The following is a 21,727-nucleotide window of genomic DNA, read 5'->3' as shown; positions in this document are numbered from 1 at the left end:
TGTTTTACCTCTCTTTCGATGTTAACCCCTGTTAGCACAGGAGTACAAACCAAACATTTTAAAAGACAGTATTTTCATGGCATCAGCTCAAGTATTCAGAGTTTAGGAAATATCAGAATGCAAACTAATTTGCAAACACTAGTTGTAGTTCTAGTTATTTGTGTGTGTGTGCACCCTGATATGCTATGGCACATTCTCAGGACACCAGGTCTCATTTTCTGCACAGCAAATACATCCATTAGGGGTAGATCTGATCCTGTAAGAAAGGAAGATTCTAGTCTGTCTGAGCTCTACTACATTTCCTACAGAAACTGGGACATATGTGAAGCACAGAACAACTGACTCCAAGCTCTTAGTAAACTCACAGATGGATGACTTAAGGATAGTTTGATCATTTTAGTTTTATCCCTCCACAAACAGCATATTTATGTGTTGTTAAGCAAATAACAAGCCCCAAACCTTTTAGAAGTGGCTGCTAATTTTACGTTCCTCATTCTCTGACTTGAGATACTGAACTAATTTTTACAGCTACACAGATCCATAGCTGCAGGTTAGACGAAAAGGTCGTTTTGCACACTAACAAAAAAATAAAAATGAAGGAACATAATCATCCTCGCCCTGAAAGCCACAAGGTCGTGGAACATGCAAACATAGAGCAAGAGTATGACCAGTGAATAAAAGCTTGCCTTGATTTCTGCGCATAGGAACCAAGTCAAACCTGCACAGACAGCTGTAAGGTTGTTTCCCGCTTTGGGAATGCTCAGCTCATCAGTCTTTACAGTAATTGAACACACAGGTGCAGTCTGTGGTATTTAACAGATTTCTGCTTTGAATTTGATCTTTGGACAGTGGCCATTACTAATCTCAATTTTCAGTTCTTTTGGAACATTGCTAGTATCAATATTAATTTGACATATTTCACAGAGATTCTTACACAAAGTGTAAGAAGATGTGCACAAGGACCTGCTTACTTAGCATTTATAAACAAGAAAACAATCATCTCTGATTTTTGACTCATACTGAGCAGGAAGGATATTTTCTTTTCCAGAGGAAATTAATAGGTTACTATTTAATTAACATGCTCAAGAATTTCTCTCTATGTGTATTTCTCTTTGACCACACACCTGTTATTCGCTGTGACCTACTATAAGTCCACTAAGGAATGCTTTTTCACCAGCATCCTCATTCCCATGTAGCCCCATGTGCTGTCCAGTGTTTCCAGCTGTTGCATTTGGACTATTTGCAGGTCTGCACTATTAACTGTGTTTAAGTCAGTCTCTTAAACAGAAAGAGCTCAAGGTTGTTCTATAATCTCAGCTCTAAATATAGACATTCATTCACAAAGTAAAAGACCCATTCTTAGACTCTACTTTCTGCTAAACTCCTGATACTCAGGCACCTAAAATTAGACTAAATTTTAAGTCAAACTACTTAACACCACTCTCACATCCCACTCAAACCCAAAACCCCAATGTCACACCCAGACACTGATGACACCTTTCTAGATGTGAAGTGGCAGCTGCCTGTTTCCCTTGTAGTTTAAATGGAGTCTGTCCTATTGGCAGAGGCTTCATCCAGGCCAAAAATACCACTAGTCCCTGATCAAGCAGAATCCTTCCTCCTCAAACTATTTGCAGAGCCAAACGTCAAAATTTCACCTCCCTTCTTCCCTGAACCAGCCCTACAAGGATCATGTCAAAGAATGCAAAAAAATCCGTGATAGTCTTTTCCACTAGGACAACCTGGGATTCAATGTTCTTTTTCCTTGACAAACACAGCCCAAAGCAGTTGGAAGCAACTTATTGTGGATGCACTACTCAAACCCAGGGTGACTGTAAATCACAGGCACGGCACTGCAGCACCAGAAGGGATAACTTTTGGATCGTAACTGCCAACAACAACAGGGATGGGTTTTTGATCCCTGCAGGTTCTCATCTAGAGCAGACACGGTGCACAAACCAGGAAGAGTTACTCCTTTGGGATAGCATTTGCTTACAGCCCACCATTTGCATTCAAGTTAGGACAGGTATCCTTTCAGTTGGCTACATTTCACTTACGTCAGAGTTCTTGTTCCAAGAAGAAATTTAATGCTTAGGGCACATAGAAAAATCAGCAACTTCAGCAGATACCCCCCGAGGTTCCCCTTTCGGATCCCGATGAGATCAGATTCACTACGTTCCTCCATTCACTATCATATGGCTTCTCTGAAACTACACATGAGAATCAGACACCACCAAAACTTCACAAATGATCTGCTCCTTTGGCTTGTGAAAGCTTATGACCAAAATAGATAACAGCATAACAAGTGATTGTGAGACTCACAGACAGTACCGAAAGAGAAAAACATACTGCACTTCAAACATAGAAGCTTTCTATGTTTAAATATCAGGTCTTGGGTTTATTCAGCATGAAAATGTCTCAAATACTTCACACCCTGTAATGTAATGACTAAGACTTTGATTGCAGGACAGCGCATAAAAGAGCTGAAATTAAAAAACCAAACCAAACCAAACCAAGAAACCAACAGAAATTGGAAATCACCTTGTATTTCTAAGCCTTTTCAGAGCTTTCATTTGGTTTTATTTTAAAAAGGCTGGTGGCTCTGAAACAATACCCAAATGGACATGACCAAATTCCCTGTCTCACCTTGCCTTTTATGGCTCAAATCCATCAAATACAAATTATTACATTAAATTTTCAGTGTACTTATGTAAGACTTTTAATTAGTTTTAGGCAGGGGATATTTGAAATAGTGGCAATTTATTATCCTAAAATGCCATTTTGGCCAGTAACAAAAGCATTGTCAGGGAGATGGTGGCAGACCCTGATAAAGCAGTAATGTTTTTATCCATCTCTACAGCTGAGGCCTAGAGCTGGCTCTGAACCAAGCAAAGAATTTGTGCCAGGGAATGTTTTTTCCATTTTTGTCCCTTGTGTATCTCAAAGCTTTCTTCCCAGTACTGCTGGCCACAGAGAGATTACTTGACTAGGCGTCATCAGTCAGAGGGCAGAAAAAAATTCTCTTTGTCTGGTGAGACAAGTCTTATCAAGACAGAAGATTTATATATAAAAAACCCATCACTTTTAACTTGCAGAACCAGGTCCTCTCCAACAGCCTCAGCAGAGTTGTCCTAACTTATACAGGCTGACATCTGCTTCATCTAGAAAGCTTTCAGGGGAATGCAGCAAAACATCCTCCCCTTGCAACTTGAAAGTTGCTGAGAGATATACTGGTTGTACCTTTGCACCTGGTTGCAGACATTTATATTTCTGCCCCATTTCCAGCCCAGCACCATCCCTGGCCTTCCATGCAAGGCAGGGTTCAGTGTGTTGGTCAGGTAGAGACCTGCATGGAGCAAAGGAGACACTTGCATAGGCATGTCCCTCAATGACCTATCCAGTGGAGCTGGACTCATTTCTCATTCATTGTCATAAAACCTTCATTTAACACTCCCACACCTTCCTATTGCTGGAGTCCTCAGAGGTTTCCAGCTTGCTTTGCTCATTGGGATCAAGCTGATGCAGGAGCAGAAGCCAGCATGTGATTCGGGGTACCCTAAGGCAGGAGGAAGAGATACAGGCAAAGGGAGCAGCAGGAATAGCCTGTAGGAGAGAACAGATTGCAGACTTGGGCATATCCTAAGGTCGAAAATAGGGACAAGACTTTGTTCCCTGTTAAAGAAGGGAAAGCTTAGGCAGTTGCAACAGGATTTGTAAGGACCTTCCTAAGGACACACACAGCTCTCATTAGTATGCCAGGCTTCAGAAATTAAGGCTAAAGAAGTACCTATCTTTCAGAGTGAATAGGAGTCTTTTACAGCTGCAACACAGTACGTAACAGAGACTGCAGAAACATTTGTGCAGTTCAGGAGAGTGAAAGCAGCTCATATGGGGACCTTTTCACTGTCAGAGGGAGTCCAAACTCAACAACTTCTTAGGGTCTTGTGGCAGCAGGGTGGGCCTCAAGTGTGAGAGCTTCTGAGAGAAGGGATCGAGAGCTGCCCCCATGTTGGACAGAGACAGTTCCAGCCACCTCCAAAACAGACTCACCACTGGCCGAAGCTAAGCCTGCCGACAGTGCTGGTGGTGCCTCCGTGATAAAAAATTTAAGGATGAGTAAAAAGCACTGTGCAGCAACTATGAGAGAGAGAAGTGAGAAAAATATGAGAGCCCTGAATGCAACAAGGTCAGTGAAGGAGGGAAGGAGGTTCTCCAGGTGCCAGAGGAGAGACTTCCTTGCAGACCATGGTGAAGTGGGTCGTCTGCCCACAGTCCATGAAGGACCCTAAGCCAGAACAGGTGGATGCACCATGAAGCAGTGCATAGAGGACTGGCAGGACCTGAAGCCCAGAGAGATGAGCCCACACAGGAGCAGGTTTTCTGGCAGGAATGTGTCCTGGGGCCATACACCCACGCTGAAGCAGTCTTTTCCTGAAGGGCTACACCCTGTGGAAGGGATCCATGCTGGAGAAGTTCATGAAGCATTGCATCCCATGGGAAGGACCCCATGCTGGAGAAGGGAGACAGTATGAGGAGGAAGAAGTGGCAGAGATAGGGTATTATGAACTGACTATAACCCCTATTCCCCATCCCCCGGTAGGCCTTGACGAGGGGAGGGGGACAGAGGAGAGCAAAGAATAAAGTTGAGCCTGAGAAAAGAGGGGGTGGGAGGAAGATTTTTTAAATTTTATTTTTATTTCTCACTATGTTATTCTGTAATTAAGTGGAAATAAATGAAAGTAATGGTTCTGAGGTCATGTCTGTTTTGCGTATGACAGTACTTGGCAAGTTATCTCCCTGTTTTTATTTTGACCCATGAGCTCCTTCATCTTATTTTCTCCCTATGTCCTGTTGAGGAGGGGGTTGGAGAGCATGGCAGAGTGGGCACCTGGCAGACAGCCAAGGTTAACCCACCAGAGTCAGCAAAATGTACACAAATCCTTAATCAGAAAAAGATGTGTTTTCCCTCATCTGAACAATGAGATAATTCAAGTCACGTGGAGATCATGCTCTCACTGGGTTTATTTGTGTCCTTTTGGTATCTATGAGAGACTTCTCTAAATTCAGGGTATGGAAATGTCACATCCAAGGGGGATGAAAAATAAGACAATATGTATTTTGAAGTTTTAGCAACATCTCAATAGAAGCACAGGGACGGGTTGGAATTTTCTGCCGCCGTTAATGCCTTTCTGCATTATTGCACAATTTGTTATGATTATTTGTATTCTGTGCCAACTACTTCATAAAATGCAATTAAGGCCATTAGTCATACCAAGGCACGTGGAAGTAGGTCTGCCTCAAGTATGTACAATAAAACGCAAGGACAATGATTAAATCCTAATCATCATCAGCTTAAGGAAATGAGGCTGAGGACTCCTTCCTAACTTCTTGAAATGCTGCTTTTCTCTTCAAGTCTGTATTTGACAAGTTAGCAAGGGGGAAGCACTCTGAGTACAAACTAAAAGCTCCAGCATAGAGACAAAATTCTTTAGGGTATAATTTAATTTGTTATTTTACATGGTTAAAAAAAAAAAAAAGATGTTTGCACAAGGGTTTATAAAACAAGGACAAAGTAGAAATGCACAGTATGTCAACACTGCTTCTTGTGTTCTCTCTTTCTCAGGAAATAGACAGGGAAAATAAGAAATCTTTCAAATGGGAAGACTGCATATGATGAAGCCGGGAGCTGAATGTGCTTCCTATGCAACTGCATTAAATCTTTAACAGACTCAAGTCCTCCTTTTTCCCCACTATTTCCAAATGATGAGTTTCCAAGAAACAGCCCCATTCCTTCTATTAACCAAAAAACTGGCCTGCTGTTACTGAAGCCCATTGCAAGACACCAGGCAAGAGATGTTTAGAAACAAAATTGTTTTCTATTTCCTTGGAAATAGAAGGAAACGTATCAGGGGAAACTCCCTGCCCGTGGCTTGGAAAAGGCTCTGCTCCACACCATAGTCACTGCCAGTCTCAGAGACAAAAAAAATATCCTTTTTCTTCTGAAATATGGCCATCTGGCACATCAGAAGGGCATGAATAAGACAGGTCACTGAGCATCAGAACATCTGATTGCAGCAAAAGAACCAGCACACCTCACATAGTCCCCCTGACTCCAGTGGTCACCCATATCTGCTACTTGTGGGAAGACAAAAACCCCAGATGCAGAAATCAGCTTCCACCATGGAGAAAACCAAAACTCCCTGACCTCAGGTATGGCTAAAAAAATCCCAGAGCAGTAACAGAAGATCAATATTAGCAAAGATTAACAGATACTAAATACTCTCCTTCCCTTTCTTACTGCTTACACCCCTGGTAATCCAAGGATTGGTATCATTAAAATTTCCACCCCTCATTCCAAGATTACCCTCTGATAATCTCCTCTTTTAAGTCCATGTAGAAGCAATTCCACAAGTTACCCAAAAAGCTGTTCAGAATAGTCCCAAAACTTCTGGGAATTTTCAACTTGACCTATTCATAAGTTATTAGTTTTGGACTCAGAATTAACCTTAAACTGCAATAAGCTCCCTCTTTGTATGTTTATAGAGAAACCTGGCATGTTTTGTAAGTTTACTAACTGCCAGGCTTAATCAGAAAGAACTCTCCACTTTTTTTTTTTTTTTAGAATGAATCTCTAGAGGTTGACCTGGCCATCCTAGGAATCCTTTTGCACCTCCCAAGATTTATTTTCTTTTAAATACCAGGGAACAAAACTGTATGCAATACTTCCAATGGGGCCTTAAAAGCAGCTTCTATAATTATACTAATGCTTATTTGTCTCTATTAGGACTTTTAATTCTGATGCATAACCTTTTAAGGTCTTCTTACAGCTGAGTCACAACGACAATCCATCCTTTTGTCTCCTACTCAACCCTCTCTCAGGAACAACTTCCCACGATATTGCAAAAGTTCTCTCTGCTTTTCTCTTAAAGAGGCAGCTGGACAGTTCATGTTACTGCTTTCAAACCTCAGATCAAAGGAATATCTAATCAGTTTTCTGTTCCTCCACAGTAATGACATTAATTCCAGATGTGTCATCTGCAAACTTCATGGCCAAATATCTATATAGGCAAGGAATATAATAAATAGGACCAGTCCTAGCTTCAATACTCCTGGCGTCTCTCTAGCTTAGTCCATCTTTGTCCTGTAATTTCCATTATTATTTCCACCACTGAAGAGAAGGCCCTTATGGGGTTATGGATCAATGTTTTACTTGACTCTTGGTTATGTCCATGGCATTACCCTTTAAGAAGTTATTAATTTCTTTGTAAAACATATTAAATTACTCCTGAAATTACTGATCTTGTCTATGTGTGAAGATTTTAATCTTTATCACCTTCCACTTCCTTCCCTACTCAAGTTACCCTTGCTCTTGCACGTCAAGAGTTGAGACATTCAGCAGAAAACTAGGAAATGTATAAATTTCAGGGCAGGGGTGTGTATGTGTGTGTCCCATTTTTGAAGACAGGCACTCTATCTGCCACTTCTCTGTTCCCAAATTTATAGATAAATAAAAAAAAAAATCTCTTCAAATCCATCTGCAATTTCAAGCATCATTTCTTTCAGTAGCCAAGAAAAGAGCTTACTCAGGGACCATTGTATTTTCATACCCATTATCCTAAATTTTGCTTCCACTGCAGATGTTAAACTTCCTTTACCACATAGACATTTTTACTACAGACTTTGACGTTAACCTTATGCATCAGTCTTACTCAAAACTGAGTTAAGGCATTAGTTCAGGATTGGGTCATACCTCAACCTACACAACTTCCTTCAAGCACATCATCTCTCTCCACTTCCTCCTGCCATTCCCCATCTCTTCACAGGGCTGATTCCCCCCCCCCTTCACTACTCATTCTCTTTCCATGTTTTATTTCAACTTTTTATTCATGACTAGTCACCATGACATGGGCTCCTTAGGTATTCATTCTGTCCTTCCATTCCATGTACATTCTAGATTAACCCTTGCTTGGGGTGTTTGCTCAGCTGAGGAGATCCATTACTGTTCTTCACGGTAGCTTCGTACTTCATGGAAATGAAGCCCAAGCTTCATATATTTTTGGATGAAATCCTGTGCCCCATCTCCACGGTCAGACACTCTCACTTCAGTTCAAGGTCAGACAGCTGTTTCTGTATGCCATTCTACCCTACTTCCAACATAGACAATACCTTCTATTTTGTGCCACAATTTTCCTCTCCACCTGCCTTCTACATGTAAGGGCCAGCATCCAGAGTGTTTCCAGAATTTGCATGGTGTGTAGATCTAAGTTAAGCTAAATTTGTTATGGTAGACCAAAGCAATATTAACCTCACCGTGGCTATCCCCAGTAAGCCACCTCCCTCACTAAGGCAAACAGCTCTTTCTTACAGGTGTAAAACAGCATCAATCAGTTCTGAAGAAGCAGGTCTGATTTTGATCTCAATGCATCCAAGAAGAACAGTGACATTCACACTCTACAGTCCACAGGCATATTTGGATACAAAACCAGTTTGGGCTTAGGACTTCATAGATACTTGCTGAAACTAATCTCTCTGATCAGGACTCATCTTTCCCCTTGCTTGTGTTTTTGTTTAATTTATGATTCCTCCCTAGCATTATAGTTTGTGAAAAAGTAACACAAAAAACCCAAACTAGATAATTTTGCAGTCCTAGTATTTTCAGCAAACATGATGATAAACCACAAAGCAGTCACTTCTACCAACAAAGCACTTCCCTCTCCTTTACATTGCTCAGGTTGGTACAGCACTAGCACCAAACTACTGTCACAGCCTCCTGCTTCCAAAACAACTTAAACCAAATCAGCACGCACTATGCCAAAAACTATCTCCCATGCACAGGCTGCATATCACAGCTGCTGTGCACCTGGTCAAACAACAAATCCCTTTTCCAAGACCAGTAGATGCTTCTCTTTAATGCATTACACATTATCCTAGCCTACAGCCATTCTACAAGGTGGAAATGTACTTGGTAGGTAATGTGGAAAGACAGCATGAGACTGGAGCATCCACCTGACAAACAGAAGAGTTGGGCTGGGGGAGAAGGATTTTGAGTCTGGCAGTTCTATAGTCAGCAGGGCAGCACTACTTGGGCAGCAGGAGGAGGCTGGGCCCCCACAGCCCCACAAAAAGCTTTCCTGTGCTTGCTGGTCCTGGGATATGGACTCAACCTGCTTCTGCTGCAGTCAGTGCACAGGTTACCCACCTCTCACTGCCTCACCTGAAAGACCAAATGGATGAAACACTCACTTTTTAATTACAAATTCAGGAAGTTTAGCTGCTTTTTTTCCCCACTTATATCACAGATCTCAGCACAGTGTTGAAGATCTCAGGCCGATCAGCCCAGGCTCTGTGTGGCTGTGATATACAGAGCAGTGCACACACACCTCCACAGGCAATGTCCAGATGGTGTCTGCTGACATGGCCATGGGACCATGTCATGGGACTCTCTAGAGTTCAAGTATTAGAAATGGACAAAAATGCTGCATGGGAAGAGAAAACCACACAAGCAGAGCATTAGAAGCACCTCTGTTCTGGGAAAGAGAGCATTGGATGTTTACTCCTGTCTTGAAGACTAATGGAAAAAGGAATGTGAAAAACAGTGCCCCCGCTTTGGGAAGGAAGATCTTGGGTGGAGAGATTCAGATCATGTCTATGGCATTCAGATTATTCTCACCCAAGTGAAGACCTTTGGCAGCAGCTTCAGAGGAAAAAAAAACAACACAGGAAGCCAATAGTTTTGAGACTGTCTCATTCTGACTTTGAGAGTTAGGAAGATTGAAAAGGAAACTTCATGAACTATCCCTCTCAAGTTAGCTCTTTCACAAGGAGGGGCAGAGAGAGACCACAAGGCTGTTCTTTCCACCCAATGAAAAGCAAGATCTTTGCCCCATTTCCTTTGATCATCTTGCTGGTTTTTTGCACACCCACCTTTCACACCCCACAACAGATCTGTGGCCCTTTAAAAAGAGACATATTTTTTTTCTGTTGACACCCTCAGCCTGTCCATATTGCAGTTGCTCATCTTGAACAGACTCTGCCAGTTGTGTACCTACCATTGGGACTCACATCTGTACAGGACTTCTGTGAACTTTACATTGAACTACATCTCACACAGGGTCCCAACCTCAGCCAGGGCATCCTGGCATCACTGTATCTTGAATGTTACTCGTAAAATCCTCCTTAATACTATCCCTTTTTCAGCCCTGGCCAGACAGCAAGGCCAAGCAAAGGAGTTAAAGCCCTGAGTGCTTTCAGAGAAGAATTAATAGAGTGGCAGGGCACACCAGACTCCAGCATCTCAGACCTAGATGGTTTTCTCCTCTGCTGTATTTCCCATGACTTTCACTACACCTATTCCTTGGACTACAGCTGCTGTCTTTCTTCCTTGGCTTCTCTTATTTCCTTCTAGATATCCACAGGTGCCATTTCACTTGCCTCCTTTACAACCCTTTTGATCCCCACCTAATTACAAAGCACCATGGAAACACCAATTCATTCTTGTGTTCCTGCCTCCCTCTTTTCAAAGGGCATCTGACCTAACCACGGATAAATGCTGCCATTCAAGCCAGGATGGTGAAAGAACAACTGAGCACATGAATGCAGGTAGCGCAGAGGAGCTGGAAATGGCCACATCCCTTTGAAAAGTAAGAGTTCTTCTCTGGTAAGCTGCATCCCTATGTCAGTGCATTTATCACTCAGGGGGAAAAAGCCCCTTGTTCCCTGGGAATTCTGTGTGTCAATCCAATAATGTAGGCTTCTGCTTATTATTCAGTCCTAGGAAACCTCTCAGGGAGGACTGAATCAGCAAGTTTGCCTAAGAAAGTGATGCAGGATAACGTCACCAATGACATCCCCAAGGCTTACTGCTCTTATAACGTGCTAGGGAAATCCCTTGGCAGATAATTGGGAAACAGAGGTAACTTCTCCAATCTTCTGATTCCCTTCTATTCATTTGGCTGACTGCTCCCACCATCTGCATTTCTAACACTCCCAAAGAGAGAAGGAATATGCTTCTCAGATGGGAAGTCAAACATTGCTCTCCTCAGCTTCAGCAGTGTAAGGACTTGAAGACTTTTTGAATTAAAGATAGATAATGGAAAGAAATAAACCATCCAAGCACAAGGAATGTAGAACATAAACACCCTACTAGCCACAGTAAGATGACGGTGGCAGGTATCAGACACGATACCTGCACGATCAGTGTAGCTTAGTCTCTGTGACTGAATTTCTAAATACCAATCCTCTTCACTCGTGCATGTGAATCCAGGTGCTGTGACTAACCACCAGCTATCTTTGGCTACAGATCCTTTTTGAACTCAGAGGAGACAGATGGACAGACAGCGGGAAGGATAAGGTGGAACAGCCCCATCTCCTCATTTCCCACACCAGATGTTTGTGACTTAAAAGTCCCAGGATAAATCTTACCTTTCCTTAGCACAAGCAGGTTCTTGGCTGCATGTGAGTTTGAGACAGAACTGGTCTCCCTGGGGACACAATGTGTCCCCATTTCCCTGCATTTCTGCCCAGGTTTGTACCCGGAGAGTATGATCTGACCTCTGAATGTAGCAACATAGAGCTGCTGCCAGGCTCAGCTTAACAACCAAGGCTCAAATATGAAGAAGTGGCAGAAAGCAGAAGCATGTCTCCCACTTCCCACTGCCAGACCTCCTTCCTTACCGTAAAAGAACAGGAATGCCTGCACTGGAAAATGGGCACGTGGAGAAACGCAGACGTGACTTGAACCACCCACACACACTCTGGCAGAGTTTTACCGCTAACAGAGAAGTCATCTCCACCCTGACATTAATAGTTTTCTACCATTGCTTCTTCCATAATGGGACAAAAGCCAGATGGACACAAGAAAGCTCGTGGGATGAACCTCAAAGTGCTTGAAAACCACTGGCTTAGTCAAGGGGTCACTGCATGGAACTGGGAAGATTTGCAATCGGATTCTTACTGATTCCTGGGCCCTTTAGTAACAGTCATGGCTTTGATGTGTTTTGGAGTAAATTATTAACTCCTGGAACAACTACTCAGAAAGTCATGAATGGTTCACTTGGTGCTTTTTCATTCATTGCTTGCGCAGCAAATGCTTGATTAATAAAAGCATAAGCTGTGGGTTTGGAACAACCCCATTTAATGCCGAAGTAATGTGGTTTTCATCCTTAGGCACCTTCTGGCTGGGCAACAATTTGTCACGCAGGGTGTTTTAAAATCCCCACTCAAGCTGTTGCAGAGTAAAGAGCTAATTATACTAAAACACCCATGACTCATTCAAATCCATTTTTTAGAGACAAAAAATTCTGAAAGCCAAACACCCGAGGTGCATTGGTGTTCACATTAACTGCAAAAAACAAACCAAGAAATTTTCCTAAGACTTGTGGATGAATTTCAGCATAGGCACTTCATATTTGCCACCACCCTTTCTGCAGTCATTGCAAAAAGTTCCGAGACGCATCAAACCCAGAAATCAAAGGGAAATAGAAACCGAGACAATAAGCATGCAGAAAACTAAAGAGAACCTGTTACATAATTATTGTTACTAGCACAGGAGAAACAGAAACAGATTATTTCTGTCTGTATCAAGTAGGAGAAGCTGCAGACAAAGTGCTCCTTCGTACACAGGCACCAGTAAGGGATTCTGGGAGGAAATTAAAGCAGCTGAAGTAGCACTCAATAAGAAGTGCTACAATAAAAAGAACAATTAATCAGGATATGAAGCAGGATGCCCAATTTTAATGTGAGCATATTATAACCTGTTCTGAAATCAATACAATTACATTGGGGAAAATGAATGGGCTTTTCCCAGTGCTGGAAATAAGATCTGTGCTCAGATCTGCCTGCAGCTACAGACCATCCCCAAGCCTTCCCAAAGAGTCAGAAGGAAAAAGGACTCATAATGAATCAGATGTTATAGACTAGAAGCAATTACATTATTATAAAGATCACAACCATAAACCCCATCAACGGCAGGATGGTTAATCAAATAGACAGAAATAAAAAAAAGCAACCAGAATAACCAATTAATAGGAGGTCTTAGAGCCTGAAAAAAAGTGGGACTGTTTACACGGCAAAAGATATGCCAAAAGAGAGAGAACAAGAAATAGATTAGAGAAAGCAGACTGGGAACCTGTTTAATCCTCTCTCGTAAGTAGAAGGAAAGATGTATAGAAAAGAAATTATGTCATATGCAAAACTGGTAAAAGAAAACACTCCATCACATAGTGCAAAACTGAGCATGGAGCCAGTGATTCCAGAAGTGCCATGTAAAAGCCAGGTGTGGAGAGAGAGTGGTGCATTTGTTCTCAGGACTCTGCTAGAGGGGCTCCATGCTGTGTCCTTCTCCTCTGTCCTTCCCCCAGAACTAACGTCCCTTTGCTGCTGGGTGATCTGGACCTATCTAGGTAACAGTTCTCTCCCTTTCAGGACAGCTTCTCTCCCAAGCACACACTCCACCATCCAAGGCCCTTCTCCTGTCTTCAGACTAAAGAGTATTTGGGATTGGGAGCCCTCAAAAGGCAGTTTGAATGGCATAAGGCTGTGTTAAATAGCTTCCTACCTCCTCTGCAGAGTCACTTCTTGCCCTAAAGACACATCATCTAAGAGGACAAAGATTGAAAAGGCCAAAAATGCCAAAACACACGCGAACATTCAGTCAATGTCCCAGCTGACCCCTCAAGCACTGCTCAGCTGCCCATTTGCAAAGCATCACAGACAGTGAAAACAGTGGAACACAGGAACCATCTCCCATTCATTTCATTGCCAAATTACAAATTTGAAGCTGAAAAAAAGATTTCTTGTTTCACAGATGTCAGAAGACATCAGAGTAGCAGAGCAGTACATTACCTGCCTAATAAAAAGCCTCCCATAAATAAAACCAGGAAAAATCACACATATTCTTTGTTTCTTTAGCTGAGCACACTGAAAACTAGTTTTCGCTAACATTTTTGATGTCTGAACCACTTTGGCCATATCATGATAAAGAACAGGCCTTCCTCAGAGGTATTTCCAGATAGCTTGGTGCTCACTCTATGAATGACTTTGTCAATACATCGTGTTTGTGACCTCCAAAACATGTCTAAACCACGTGACATTATCACACAAGGGTCTTGCTTGCAATACCAGAGCAGAATTTGACCTCTGATCACCTGGGAAAACTGGATGCACGTTCAGAATTACAGTCCTTATTATTTTGTGGCCAATACTGCCTCACCTGTACTACTAAAACTCTGGTAATTGCCAGGTGCTTTATCCTTGGAGCTGGGATGCATTGGCTGCATTGTGATTAGGTGTGATAATTGGTTCAAAGATCATCAGCCATCAAGCTTGGTTTGCAACCAGATAATTTAGTGATGGACAAGCCTCCGAAGTAACTCCATGTTTAAGAACTGGAGCATTTTCCAGCTCTTATGACACAGAAGCATTATTATTTGATGAGTGAAAGTCTGGGATAATTCCTTGCACGGCTGAAGCGTTAAGAAGAGCAAATCTGAGAAAAAGAAACCTGCTCAGTCAGGAGTCACAGTGATTCACAGCCATCCTTGTGGTCTCTATTGCAGTTTTGGTGGCAGGAGATGGCGGATGATTAGACAAAGACAGAAGTAGGCCTTTCTTGTTGCTTTTCAGATGTTTCTTTCAGCACTTCTGCCAAAGCCTTGAAGGAATTCTGAACTCACAGACACACATGAACCTTTCTGCTCATTCCATCCGGCAGCCTGTGTAAACAAGCAGCATCACACACAACCTCACTGGTATTGCAAAGAAATTATTTTCTTTCAAAAGAGGCTGGTGGTTCAGAACTCCTCATTTCCAGGTCACTGCTTATCTTGCACTGTGGCAGTTTCACTTCCTATGGGTAGGGATATTTTCATTATCTCTTTCCCTTCCACCCTCTAGTTTCTCCCGCGTGATGAAATATTCGACAGCAATACGAAGAGACAATGGAAGCAGGACAGACTGCCAAAGGACACACTAACTATTCTGACACTCTTATTCATACCAGGATCTTTCACTGCTCCTGAACTGCTTCACTTCTCAATTTATTTGGAAATTGCCTAACTCACAGTCTGTGAGTGTGTGTGCACACCTGCATGGGCTTAGCCCAGCAGCTGAATCGGAAGTGTTCTGTTGACACAGTGACTCTTTTCTGTGCTGAAATAGTAACAAAAGTTGAAATAGCACCAAGTAGGACAGCATGCTGTTCCACATAGGCAGGCACTGAGATACCAGGATGTGAAGAACACTGTGGGGCTTGTGACAAAGGAGAAATCCTTGCACAAGAGAAGCCAAGCAACTCAGAACTTCCTAATGAAGCAAAATCAGTGCAAAAAGAGCATTCTGCCTTTGAAAAGATGAAAAGGGTGAGACTGCAGCTGCATTTTTATGAATGAGATTTGTTAACTGGAACATCTGCCCTGTGTACAAGCCACAAGTGTTTCAATAGCCTGTGTCTGCTATGGGCCCACCTGGGCCAGCTCTGGAACCTGCCACTGTGCCTGACTCACTTCTGACAGTTCCTGCACTTGCCTCATCCAAAAAAGCTGTGACGACAGAGCCTCAGCAGCTGCCATGGATGCCTGATGCCAGTGCCTCTCCATCCTTACCATTAGAAGGCATCTCTGTGCTCTAATTTGAATGTTCCTCCAGTACTCATTACTTTTTGCCCCATCCACAATGGATCTGGAGAATAACTTGTCTTCCTGCATGTGCTTATTTGCTTGCGCTTGTTTGAAATTTGTTCTAATCCTACTCATTCCTTCACTTCTTACATGGAATAAACCCATGTAATTTAATCTACAAAAGCATATATTTAAGATCCCCCTGGAAGAACAAGCAAGTTCCTGTTCTGTTTCAGAAACAAAAAATGTCAGGCTGAGTTTCTAGGGCAGAGTCTTTATTTCTAGTGATAACATGAGCTGTGACAGGAGCTCAGGCTCCAGATCTTAGAATGAAGTTAGTAGCCAAGAAGCTCTTAGCTTAAAATTAAACATCTTTGATCTGAAGTTAAAGACAGACTAAACATGGAAATCCACACTAATTCCTCTTTGCAGAATCTACGTCAGGCAGGTACAAGGGAAGTGTGTTGTTGACAAATAAAAAAAATAAGGAATTGATTTGTGCTTCTTGCAGCTATTTCTAGGTCCTGAATTAGTAACAGCACTCAGAAAAAAATGCAGGTGGGTTGCTTCAGACAGTTCAAATAAGATAGCTGCAAGCAGAGGAAGGTCTTCTGATCAGAGATGAGAAAATTCTGTTATGTTATCTGTCTGTGCATCTCAAAGGTTGCACAACACCTCCTAGTCATCTTTCTCCCGACTCCTGGCTTGCTGCTGCCCAGCTCCTACACAGCCCTGACCCTCTCCATCTCCCCATTGCATGACCACCGCTCCTCAATCACCTCACTGTCAACACCAGCTCCCTCTCCCAGATCCACAAACACACTGGCTCATTCCACATCTCCACACCTCCCCTCTGCTGTGCATTTTATCCTACTCGCCTCTATATGATTTCCCTTTTTTAACTTAGAAACTAGCAGCATTGAGAATTCCAGGAAACTTCCTGCCCCTTGATTCTCGTTAAAAGGAGATTTGCTTGATGCAGTAGAGAAATGACATGGCAAAACCACAGTCTCCCTTCAGACACAGACACAGACGTGTTCACAATACTTGGCTGCCGAACAGTAACGCCTTCCTGCTAAGGACATGCAGACAGATCTGCATCTGTGTGGCTTGGGGTTCATTTTTGTTCTACTTGCAAAAGTGGTTTGTCTACCAAATTCAAATGGGCATCCCAGGGGCAGAGGGAAAAGGTGGGTTTGTTCTGTTCTGAAAAACATTCCCTGCAGCTCCAAACAGGAGGTGAGCTGGGCAGGGGCAGCCACTGCCAACGAGTTCGGCAGACTGACAACTGACTGAAAACAGCATTTAAATGGAAAGTATTTCCATTTTGCATGACTTCCCAGCAGGAGATGAAACACCAGGAAAAAGCACAGTAACTGCCAATCACATGCTAACACTGGGAATTTAATGTGTGTGTGTGTGTACACAGTTCAGAAATAAGAAAAACTCTCAATAATCTCCACAACTGAGGTATTTGTGAATGCTCGAGATACATCTACCCACACCAAAAACTTGGTTTGGGATTTCATTGTGGATAGCTCTGAAAAGACACTGACAACAAAATAAGACATCAGGGGCTGAAGTTTAAAAATGTCTGGCTCTCCCCAAAGGTTTTCGAATAGTTCCCAGATACATTGTTGTTCTAACTTTAACAGGTGAAATGTGTGCTCCTCACACTACAGTGAACAATGAGATTATAAAGTTTTTGTAAACATTCATAGAAGTGAAATCTGAAGGTAAATTTGAACAGTCACAGAGGGCAAGTGAACAGAAAACCAGCAGACAAAACTCAAAATCAGTAAATATGATGCAATAGAACCGGAGAAGAAAACCTGCCAGTTATACACACATGCTTATAGTTATTAAATTACTTGAGAAAGAGAAGCCAATTGAAGACAAACTCATGACTCATGACAGATGATAGATTAGGAGTTACCCTTAGGGAAGATACACTAGAATTAGGTGAAGAGAGAGGCAATGTGAAAAAGAAAAGGCTTAGAAGCTGAGTAGAGATTAGATTAAGAATTTTTCAGTTTGGAAATCTTTACTATAGGAGGAGCAGTCAGTAGGCAGCCATACAACTATATGTGATAAAGAGATAAGCAGAAAAAGGTTATTTCTCATTGTACAAAATCTTGGGGCAGCCAGTCACATTTTCAGGCAGCAGATTATAAGAAACACTTTGCTTTAGTGCATACTACTATGCAGACTGTGTAAACTGCCATGGAAAACTGCAAAGGCCAAAAATAAAAAGTTTGGAAAAAAAAAAATTGGACACCATCATGCAGTCTCCTAAAGTCTGTAAACATCATGCTCACAAACATAATGCAATCACTGTAAACCAGACATTGCTGAAAGTGAAACAGTGCATATCCTGTTCTCATCTGAAAACATTCCCCATCATCAGCTCTTGGGGTAGAATGTTTGTGATGCTGTGTGGGCAGGAGATTCACAGGAGAGCCTTCTTTGTCAACACTGGATATTTTCATATTTTTCCACATTTGGTAAACACATTTGCTCTTTCCTTCATTAAAGGCAGTTCCTTCAGAGAGCTTGAATTTTTACTTCCTTGTGACTCCGTTATGGCAAGAAAAAGCATTTACCTCCCAGAGAAGGGAGGTGGCTCTTGTTATACACACATACAGATACACACCTATTTTCCTGAAAACAGCCACTTGCACTAGAAAATACCTTTAGGATTTTTGAAAAAAAAATCTGAACACCAATTTTCATTGTTCCTATGGGACACTTAACACCATATGGTCTCTTATCTGGGAGGAGGGAATGGACTGTCAGGTGTTCAGTAGCCTGTATTTAAGAAAGGCCATTAGGTCTCAAAGAGAGGAAACAAGGAGAGATAGAAGAGTGGGTACACAGGGACACGAGGAGCTGAACAGTCATGAGAACATGGAGCACAAAAGACTAATTTCCCATGAACGAAGCTGAAATATTTTTCAGGGTATGAGTTTTGCAATCTCAAGCAGCATTTTGGACTGAGAATATCTGCCTAAGCATAGAAACTCAGAGGAAATTTCAATAGCTGAGAAGTGGGGCTAACAACTGGTGTGCCTTGCCTCCCACTCTGCAGAGGCTGCTTGTTTCTCAGCCTACCCCCAACCTTGATAGTATCCCAGGAGCCTCTAAAGGCAAGACTTTGTGTTTCAGTTATTACTGAGGTCTAAAGAGCCAAAAATATTTGGCAAATCCTTGTTATTTGTGTTCTCTTCACAATATGGAGATGTTCTTACTAGTTTGGCGAGGGATTAATGTGAGTCAGCCAACAGCAGAAGGAAGTCTACAAATTAAGCTCACAGCTCCCAGGGGCTGCTGTACAACTGATGCACAAGAGACCTGGGGTTTACAGTTACAAGGGTTTGAGCAAAGCCTCAAATCACAGAATACAGAGAGCTTCTTTTGCGTGAGAGGAAGATTCCAAGACACTGTATATTAGTAAAACGAATGAAATATTAGAAATCTCACCTACATACTCCCTTCACAGATGATATCACATTCCCTCTGCCTGGTCTACGACTATGTTAAGCTTTGTTCATGCAGCTGAGGATCTGTATGACATTAGGACACATTGTAGGGAGCATTGGGAGGGGGAAGAATTCAAACAGTTAGTTGTTTGTATGCTGCCGTCTGTTGCCCCAGGAAAACAGTCTCCCCATTCCAATTGCCCCAGTCTCCCCATTTCCAATTCACTTTGCTCACCACCATGATTTGATTTCACTCACCAGTGACAAACAGAGAAGGAGGGAAAGCAGAGGTGTCCTTTCACAGACAACCCTAAATTTAAATTGTCATAAACACATACCAATTCCTAAACATCAATCTGCAGAACACCTATCAGCAGTGCTAAAACACAACAGAATTTTTGTGTATGACTAGGGCAGGCCCCTAGTCATACAGTTCCTTGCAGTTCCTTTATCCAACTTCAGTAGGAGTATTCAGAATTTACTATATGAAATACAGAATGAGTCTCAGATTTATACTTATGACTCCTTAGGCAGCTAGACTTTCTCTCTCAGGACCAGTAAAACAGGAGGATTGAAAATTAAAAAGTACTGCACAGTGGTTCTGTGACAGCTAAGATGTATTTCATTATACCTGTGACTACTAAAACAGAGAACAGGTGAAGCCCCTTCTCTGAAAGGAAATCAGTGGAAGTTTTGGCATTGACTTAAGTAGGGTCAGGATTACAGCCCATAAAATTAGAGGGCCAGACAAAAGTGCAGAAAAGCAGACAGGTGGCAGATGATGCTCAGATGATGCACTAGTTGTAGCAATTCAGCACTGTACTGAGCATTTAAAACTTGTGGTTTGTTTTGCTTTGCTTTCTTTAAAGATATATTCCTTCTTAAGTTTGGATAGAACATAATGGCAATACAATTTTCACACAGGAACTGAAGTTTTCACAAAAATCAAATCATCAAATTGTTCCCCTCCCTTTTTTTTTTTTAATTTTGTTTCAAATTTCAGTGAAGAAAATTATGAAGAAAAGTTTTGTTCAGGTCACTCATTTCTAATTAAATATTTCACTTTGTTGAACTGTGTTGCAGCTATTCCATTTTCAGGCAACATCAGATAATGCAGGGTTACACTTCCCTTGCAGTCTGGAAAAAGTTGCTCTTCGTAGGTTCTTTGGAAGACTATATTTCTCATACTGTTATATAAATTTTTAATTGACCCAAGCTGTGTCTTGGCTGCAGGAGCCAAACTCCGAAGACAAACTGTATCAAAGATTAGAATGGCAGCAGCACACTCCTAAGCTGTAAGACTCATGAGCTAACAGACTTCTGGAAATGCTGTACTTAATAGTGAACTAGAAGAAAATACACGCGCTTAATTCAGTTTTTTAAACCAAAAATATTTTGATCCGGGGAAAGGTCAAAAATATCTTGGCAGTTTAAAAGACACTGGGGTTTTTTTCCTGACATAGTTCAGTCTAACAAGAACATTTCAGAGTTTTATCTCGATGTAGAAAGGCAGAATTTTGTTCAGCTTATTCAGTGATTTTGCAATGTATTGCGATGGGCAACCAGACATAAACCAAACAAGGCATGACCTCTTTGAACCCACCTGAACCTCTCTGACATTTCTTTTGGGAAAAGAATGAGAAATCTATCCTGAGGTATATATATTTACCAAGTTAAGGCAATCAACACATTTTCATTTCTCAGTAGAAGCAATTCTGGGATATCTTTATTCCAGTCAGAGCATGAATCAAAAGGATTGCTTGTGCAGATAGGAATGCTGCGCTTAAGAAAAGCTTCATATGATAGCTCAGAGACAAACAGGACCTTCTGCAGTGCAAATTCACCTGACTGGACAACTTCCTACTCTTCTGATAAATCACAGGTAACAGTTCCCAAGTCATGACATAGTCATGCAGTCCTATTTGGACTAAAATCTACAGGACTATTAGGTCTCATAATTAAAGACTGTCAGTACTTTTTACTATTACTCTTCCATTTTTCCTTCAAGACATCAATGGATTCTTTACAGCCAACACTCACCTGCCTGTGGCTTTGCTCTGGGAAAAGGCATAATCTAAGACTGAAAGGAGAGTGGAACAGCAATGGTAACCATCTCCTGTGAGACAATTTGGTTTCTGGATGACTTGCTGCCAAAGTGACAGGTCTGATCTCTAAACATTTCTGAGCCTGAAAAGCAGCGAAGGCACTTTTATGTGATTACAGGTGTGGAGATTCTAACCTTGCCAGTGTGAATCCCAATTGCACCAATTAGCACAGGCTGAGATGTGGCTTATCCACCTTAGGACTTACTAGTGGCTAAAGCAATGCCTGCACTTGCAGGCAAGTCAAATGTTCAAACCATGGCTGTTTGCTAGACTGCTCTATCCAAGTGAATGAGGATGCTGCAGACATGGAGCTAAACCAGGAGTAAGCGAACACCTGTGACTTGGTTTGCTGGCAAGAGTGTTGGAGGCATGCTGGGGAGCAGACACAGGCAATCCACCTCCTCCTGGGGACACTGCAAAGATTGGTTCTAAGCCCGGGGAAGCCCCTCAGTCCCAGTGTTCAAGAGATAAGAATGTGTGATAGCAGTGAATCCGAAAAATCGGTCTGAGAAACTGCTCAGAGACTTTT

General features: G+C 42.1%; 1 long non-coding RNA gene across 1 annotated transcript in view; it reads right to left on the bottom strand.

Moving 5' to 3' along the window:
* Positions 1-21,727, bottom strand: part of LOC113973068 — a 75,590-nt gene that overhangs the window by 2,829 nt on the left and 51,034 nt on the right. The window contains exon 2 of the long non-coding RNA XR_003536111.1: positions 175-256. This is a non-coding gene — a long non-coding RNA (uncharacterized LOC113973068). The remainder of the gene's footprint in view (positions 1-174; positions 257-21,727) is intronic.

This window comes from Neopelma chrysocephalum, unplaced genomic scaffold (assembly GCF_003984885.1).
Source record: "Neopelma chrysocephalum unplaced genomic scaffold, ASM398488v2 Primary Assembly neopelma1_98, whole genome shotgun sequence".
Taxonomy (NCBI): domain Eukaryota; kingdom Metazoa; phylum Chordata; class Aves; order Passeriformes; family Pipridae; genus Neopelma; species Neopelma chrysocephalum.
The sequence above is the reverse complement of the archived record's forward strand: the minus strand, read 5'-3'. Positions and strand labels throughout refer to the sequence as shown.